Source organism: Simochromis diagramma, unplaced genomic scaffold (assembly GCF_900408965.1).
Source record: "Simochromis diagramma unplaced genomic scaffold, fSimDia1.1 OVJJ01000670.1, whole genome shotgun sequence".
Taxonomy (NCBI): domain Eukaryota; kingdom Metazoa; phylum Chordata; class Actinopteri; order Cichliformes; family Cichlidae; genus Simochromis; species Simochromis diagramma.
The window spans coordinates 3,190-10,921 of NW_024387461.1; the positions used below are offsets into that span (position 1 = coordinate 3,190).

General features: G+C 42.0%; 1 long non-coding RNA gene across 1 annotated transcript; it reads right to left on the reverse strand.

Moving 5' to 3' along the window:
- Window positions 1-373: 373 nt before the first annotated feature.
- On the reverse strand, window positions 374-5,839 carry LOC120723167. Its single transcript, XR_005693674.1, has 2 exons — window positions 5,600-5,839; window positions 374-616 (listed from the first exon to the last, which is right to left on the reverse strand). It is a non-coding gene; the product is annotated as an uncharacterized LOC120723167 (long non-coding RNA).
- Window positions 5,840-7,732: the final 1,893 nt, after the last annotated feature.

Here is a 7,732-nt window from a genome sequence, read left to right on the forward strand (position 1 = left end):
GAGTAGGGATGCATCTAAAAGCTGCAGGATAGTAGCTCTCGTGGACTGGGATTGGGCAGCCCTGCTGTAGATATACTGTAGAGTTGCAGTTTGTCACTTGTAAATACAGTCTGTGAGCAGCTGTGAGCTGAAAGATCTTTCTAGAAACACGAAATGTTTTCACTCTTCTGTTGCTTTTTCATATATTTCCACAACATTAATATTGATCCCACCTGTCTCACCTATTTCATGCTTTTATACATAATAACAGGACAGGTGTGATCCGAGCGCTGCTGTGGTTGCTGTGCTGCACGTCTTCATTTAGATAACAGAGACATCTAGTGGTTCAGAGGGAGAACTGCAGGAGGTGGAGCTTTGTTTTAGCATGGAAAACTTTTTATCTTTTAGGCGCAGATACAAATATGACAAGTATCAGTGTGAGATACAAAAGGTCACATCAGTCAGCAGAGGGAACAGTGATCACACAGCAATGTAAGAATAGAAACATAACAGTGAATCTGGACATGTATACAGATGGAAGCAAACAACCAGGATGTAACACTACATTAAAGCCACAAATGGGAAGAAAACAAAGCCAAAGGAAAATATATTTGATCTCAGGAATCCAAATCAGATGCTTTAGAGCAGGGGTCGGCAACCCTGGGCACGCGTGTCACAGCTGCCACGTGAAGGGTTAACTGATGGCACGACCATGGCTGGACTGGCCATCGGGCATACTGATGGTGATTTTTCATTTTTATGAGCAGATGAGGTTTTTTTACTTGTGTTTTGTAACGGTATAAACAATGAAAGGTGGTGGATTGGCCGTATGCTGGTCGATGTGTAAAAATAAGTCAGTTGTTTGGTGGTTGCTTTGGCGGACCTTCCACAGAGGCAGGTGGATGAGGGAAAGGGGAGGCAGGAGGAGCAGAGACCCGAGGCGGCCGCCGGTCCGAGTGTCAGGTGAACTGAACTTCAGGTAAGAAGTTATGACCTGCAGTCTATCTGGGTCAGATATAAACCAAGTTTAGGTGGAGTTTATTTTCCTTGTGCTGACTTTTTACAGTCAATTACAATAACTCGTACTGCTACTAGCTAGCATGACGGAGTTTCTATGCAGCTGGGTGGTGCTATGATGTTACTGATAGTGAACTTTATTTTAGTAGAGTTTCCAACCGTCCCGTAAAAAACAGAATCGTCTCGTATTCAGAGAAAATATTACGCATTTCGTGTTGAGCTGAGAAGGAACGCAGTTTGTCCCAGTTTGTCAGCTAGAATTAAAAAAAGACACAAAGCTGGAGTTATTTTGTGTCTTTACACTGTCATTCTCCCCCCTCCCTCTACTGTTGCTACTTCAATCATGAAACTGATCAATGATCAGCCGATCGGCTTTTCTCTCTTGTTTGTTTATCGTTTGCAACAGAAAGAGGAAACCAGCAGATGTCGCGCTAAACAACAGCAGCACGTTTAAGCTTGATCAGCTTTTGTTAGAATTTATTTAATATTAATTTCTAGTATCAGCTGATGTTTGCTGGAGCCACAGCTGTAAAACTGCTGGTCATGATGTAGGTTTGGATATGTGGTGAGAGGGAAACATGAAGATGAAACCAGGAGATGTCCTTACTGAATCATCAGAGCTGAACAGGTGATGGAGAAACAGGTTTAACTTTTAGGTGACATGAATGAGTTGAAGGGAAGTTATGAACTGTTTCTGAGAGACAAATAACACCAGGATCCTTTTCTAAGTAGCTGACAGCTGGTAACTGTGCAGGGGCGGGTCTAACAAAGTGTTGCCAGGGGGGCAGGTAGGGCATTAACAGGGAAAGGGGGGCACAAAGAAATACTTTGAAGTAAGCGAGACATTTTAAATAATAAGAAAGAATTCTTATTATTTAAAATGTCTCGCTTTTAATAAATAATTATCTGAATCTTACAACCAAAGTTTTCATCTGATGTAAAATGTATAGAAATCATACATATACCAACAAGACTGTACATCACTGTCACAACAGCGTTTGTTTTCATTCAAAGGCTTTATGGCTTTAATACCTGGTGGGCCGGTCTCTCTAGTCAAAATGCCCGGGACAATTTTTTGTCCCAGTCCAGCCCTGGGCACGACACGCAGTGAAGTAATCTGGGAAGGTGCATTAAAAAATAAATGGCTGGGCCAGCGGTGCACATCGCAAATTAGCTCACATAGCCACATTAGTTGTGCCTTCCAGTCAGGTTTTAGACAGAACCACAGCACTGAAACCGCTCTGACCAAAGTGTTCAATGACATATGTCTGAATACAGACAGTGAAAAAATGTCAGTCTTAGTTTTACTGGATCTCAGTGCAGCATTTGATACAGTTGACCACAACATATTACTCAAACGACTGGAGAACTGGGCAGGTCTTTCAGGAACTGTACTAAACTGGTTCAAAACATACTTAGAAAACAAGAAAATACTTTGTATCAATAGGTAACTTCACATCTGAGCAGACAAGTATCACATGTGGAGTTCCCCAAGGTTCCATCTTGGGACCCCTTCTGTTTAACATTTACATGCTCCCACTGGCACAGATTATAAAGAACAACAAAATAAACTACCACAGCTATGCAGATGACACACAAATATATATCACAATGTCACCAGGAGACCAAGGCCCTGTACAGGCTCTTAGTAAATGCATTGAGGAAATTAATGACTGGCTGTGCCACAATTTTATCCAGCTAAACAAAAACAAAACTGAGGTAATAGTCTTTGGCGCCAAAGAAAAACGATTACAGGTCACCTGAGAACTTCAATCTATACATCTAAAAACCACAAACCAGGCGAGAAATTTGGGTGTAGTGATGGATGCAGACCTAAACTTAGAAAAACACATTAAGACAATAACAAAGTCAGCTTACTATCACCTCAAGAATATTTCAAGGATAAAAGATCTGATGTCTCAACAGGACCTGGAAAAACTAGTCCATGCATTCATCTTTAGTAGGCTTGATTACTGTAACAGCATCTTTACAGGTCTACCTAAAAAATCAGTCAGACAACTACAGCTCATTCAGAACTCTGCTGCTCGAGTCCTCACTAAGACCAAAAAAGTGGACCACATCAGTCCAGCTCTGAGGTCTTTACACTGGCTGCCTGTCCGTCAGGCAGCCAGTGGACCCGAACACCTTGTATGTAATGTAAATGCGTGGGGGGAGGTACAGTATGAGGTCATTGAAAATTAGTTTGGATTTATGTTCTGATGCTGGTCTATAAAGCTCTGAATGGTTTAGGACCAAAATACATCAGTGACCTCCTGACCCAGTATGAACCTGCCAGATCCCTCAGGTCATCTGGATCCGGTCTTTTATCAGTTCCCAGAGTCAGAACCAGACACGGAGAAGCTGCATTCAGCTTTTATGCTCCATATATCTGGAACAAACTCCCAGAAAGCCTCAGATCAGCTGAAACACTCAGTTTATTTAAATCCAGGTTGAAGACTCACCTGTTCTCAGCTGCATTTGAATAAAGCACCAAATCCATCTATCAAATCCACTATCAGCAGCACCAGAAAGGAGGAAGACAGAGTGTGGGAACACAGGACCTGCACTTTCAACACTTTTATTAGACCTGGGTCCAGTGGACCCGAACACCTTGTATGTAATGTAAATGCGTGGGGGGAGGTACAGTATGAGGTCATTGAAAATTAGTTTGGATTTATGTTCTTCACAGAAAATAAGCCAAAGCCAATGAATTTCAGGTTGAAAAAATAATTCATTGTTTATTTTTTCTCTTGAGAAAAACTGAAAACGGGTCTCACAGACCCGAACACCATACAAGGGTTAATGACGTCTTTCAGATGGATGATTTTCATTGGGACTGGCTTTCTTCTGTGTCTGATGAGTTTAAGGCACGCTGCTTGTTGTTAAAACTGACTCAAATTATTTAAAGCCTCACACGCCTTGATCCTAAACACCCAGATAAATCTGCTCTTATTGACCTTTTTTAACTAATATGCTGCGTACGTTTTCCACATCTGCAGTTTTTGCCAACGACCTGAGTGATCACTGCATAGTTGGTGCTGTGAGAAACACTAAAATCTCACGCTCCGAGCCCGCATCAGTTTGAACTGGGGTCGTATTAAACAGGCTGACAATGTCAGTTTGGGAACATTTACAGGAGAGTTGTGTCTACTTTGTGGACAGACACGCCCCTTTTTGCCAGGTCAGGGTGAAAGGTCGGGACAGGCCTGGTTTGGTTCAGTACCGGCCGATCTCCTACATGAGAGAAACCAGGCCTGAGCAGGAAGTCTGGCTCTGATGCTGATTGGCTATGTTTTCATTAGCTGTGTAATCGGATTACTGCCTCCATCATCAAGATCCAATGTAACTATTTTTTACTTTAACGACTGACAGTCCAAACAACCGTAGGAGGTTTTGGCAAACTATAAAGTGTCTCTGCCAGCTGTGACTCCTCAGAGCTTCTTTCTCACTTAAATATCGACTCCACTCCTGTGTCACACAAAACTGAAATGTTGCTTTAACAAACACTTTGTTGCTTCTTGTTCTTTGTTCAGCACAGTATCTGATGGTAAACCTCTTGCACACAAGTCTGCTCGTAGTTCCTGCTTACTGATACCTTTTCCTTCACACCTGTCACAGTAGAAGAGGTTTGTAAGGCTTTGAATAGCCCCAAAACCAGAAACTCGTCCTCACAATCGTTCTCCTTCCTTCTTGCACTTGGCTGCAAATATCATAGCTGAGCCAGTGTCTTATATTTTTAATCTTTCTCTACAACAGAAGGCTTTACCACAGATGTGGAAGTGTGCCTCTGTACTCCCCCACTGAAAGCTGGTGATTCTTCAACAGTTAGTAATTACAGGCCAATTTCCAAACTCTGTGTCTTATCTAAGGTTCTTCAAAGGCTGGTAAATAATCAACTTCAAAGTTATCTGGATGAAAATAGGATTTTATCTCCCTTCCAGTCTGGTTTTAGGAAACTGCACAGTACTGGAACTGCTTCGATAAAAGTTCTCAAAGACGTCTATGAAGCGCTGGATGCAAAGAACTACTGTGCAGCTCTTTTTATTGATCTATCAAAGTCTTTGACACTGTTGACCACAACAAAAACTCTTCTGGCACAACTTCACCTACTTCCAAGCTGCGTGGAGAGGATGAGGATCTAACAGCACAGGAACTCCAGCAACACTCAGCCGCAGCTGCTCCCAGTCCCTTGGTTTATGAGCTGAGCTGCTGACCACAGCATTTTATGTCATAGATTACTGGAAATAGGCCTTTCAGACCGAGCAGCTGGATGCTTCTCTAATGTTCTTTTGGACATCAGCAGTGCGTTCAGCTCAATGGTCTCTCTTCCAGCTTTTTAAATGTCACTAAACGAGTGCACAGGGTTCTGTCCTGGGCTACTTATGTCAACGGTGTGGCACAAAATCTAGATGCATCTGTTCATTTTATACTATCAACATAGCTGCTGTAACATAGTTACAGCAGCTGTTGATAGTATTCAGTCTCAGCTGGCTCAGACTGGCTTTAAATGTAGAAAAAACCAAAGTCATGTTGTTCACAAACAGAAAGAGGGTCTGGCTTTATTTCCTTCTCCTGTATCTACTCAAAGTATTTCTATTGAAACTGTGGCCTCGTACACATACCTCGGTATTGTGGTTGATGACAGTCGTTCCTATAAGCCACACATTGAACATCTAATAAAGACACTGAGGCTGAAGTTGGGCTTCTCTTCCAGGAACAGATCATGTTTCACAGGAAAAAGCTTGTTGCTGCCACCTTTTTTTTTTACCTGCCCTGGATTACAGTGACATGATTTATATGAATGACTCTGCTCGCTCTCTTCATCTGTTGGATTTTGTCCATCATGGGGCAATAAGATTTATAACTGTCTGTAAACCTTTAACACACCACTGTACTCTGTGTTCTCTGGTTAACTGGTCCTCATTGGTCTTACACAGGATGGTCCATTAGTATCATTTTATCTATCAATCTGTTTCTGGGTTACTGCCTCCTATTTATCAGAGTACATGTTAGGCAAACAGTTTAGTCACAGCCTGCAGTCTCAGGACATCATTACATCCACTGTTCCATCAGTTCATGCAGAGCTTGGGAAGAAGGCGTTCTCCTTTTCTGCTCCGTCTTCATGGAAAACATAACCGAAGGATTTAAGGCTCTCCGTTGATTTCACTTGCAGACTTCAAAAGACGTACACATGTTTTTGTGAAACCATCTCTGGGAACTTGTTCTCGTTTTTAAAGTGACTGAGTACATTACACAAACTTTTCTTTTATTGTTGTAATTTTAATATGTTTGTCTGGAACAGGTCTCTCTTGTAAATGAGACATTGAGTCTCAATGAGCCGACCTGTATAAATAAAGCTTCAATTGCAAAGTCCTTTGTTTAAAAGTTCCTTCAGCTGCCAGTGGGACGTGCTGTGGCTCTATCGGTTGCTGAGCCTTTATATTGTTAGTTAGAAACTACAAATATAATGGCTCACTGTATTTCAGAATCAGAGAAACTTTATTAATCCAGGAGGGAAACTGAGTTGTCATAGCAGCAAATATACAAGAAACAACAAGCACTCATATAAAGTGAGTGTAGAAACAGAGTTATGATAAATAAATATTCAGATAAATAATATCAATACATAATATAAATAATCTATAATCCAGTTTTGAGTTCCCTCCCCAGATGCCTTAATGCCCACTCACATCCTGGGCCATCTGACCTCAGGAAATCACATGATAGGGTGGGGCCAGGTTTCACAATGAGCTCACCCGAAACCCTGGCTGATTAGGACCCCCACCCGCTTTCACACCTTGGTTCATGTGATTACGTAGAGGATGATCAGGGGGTCCTTTGTCCCTCTTTGGAGGGAAACTCCCACTGGGTTTAAATCTGGGACTCCCCACCAACTGACCCTTAGACCTGAAGAAGCTTCTCAGATGAGAGGTGAAACGTCTTCAAGCAACTCAAAGCAGTCCAGACGCTTTTCTTTCCAAGCTCCTTAGTCTACAATGACCTGGATGACTGAGAACCGTCACAGACAACTCAGTCCTGTATTTTAGGTTATTCTGAATAAATTGTTCATGCCCTCTCTTTGGAAAGAAGCTGTTGTGGTTCCTGGTCCTAAATCTAGTCGTCCAAAAGTTCTAAAGGACTTCAGGCCTGCTGCCATCACCTCAGTCTTTGAAAAAATCATCAGAAATGTGATTATGGAAGACACTGAACTTCAGCTTGATTCAATGCCGATTGCACATAAGCCCAATAGAGGAGTGGAGGATGCGCTTTTGATTCTACTTCACCTGATTGTCAAACACGTAGAGAGTAAAGGACTTCAGTTCATCGATTTCTCTGCTGCTTTCAATAACACAGCCCCAGATTTGAATCAAAACACTTTTAGAACAGTTTGAAATCCGGACAAACCTGAGCAAGTGCAGTCATATAAATATCTTGATGACAAATGCTATTATTTTTCTGTAAAGCAAATTGACCTAAAAGTAAAGTAACCTTGATATGTCAGGATGTAGATGCCCCACCCAAAAACGTCATCCAGCCCTGAAACATCGGTACTGCTCAAAGCAGCATTGCTGTCCACACGTCCATCAGAGTGTTTCTTTGGACTTCATGGTGTTGCTGCTCCCAGTATTCTCTGAGACAACCTCTGAGGCCATCACAGAGCAGCTGTATTTGTACTGACATTACATTACACACAGGTGCACTCTATTTAGTCATTAGCACTCATCAGGCAATGTAG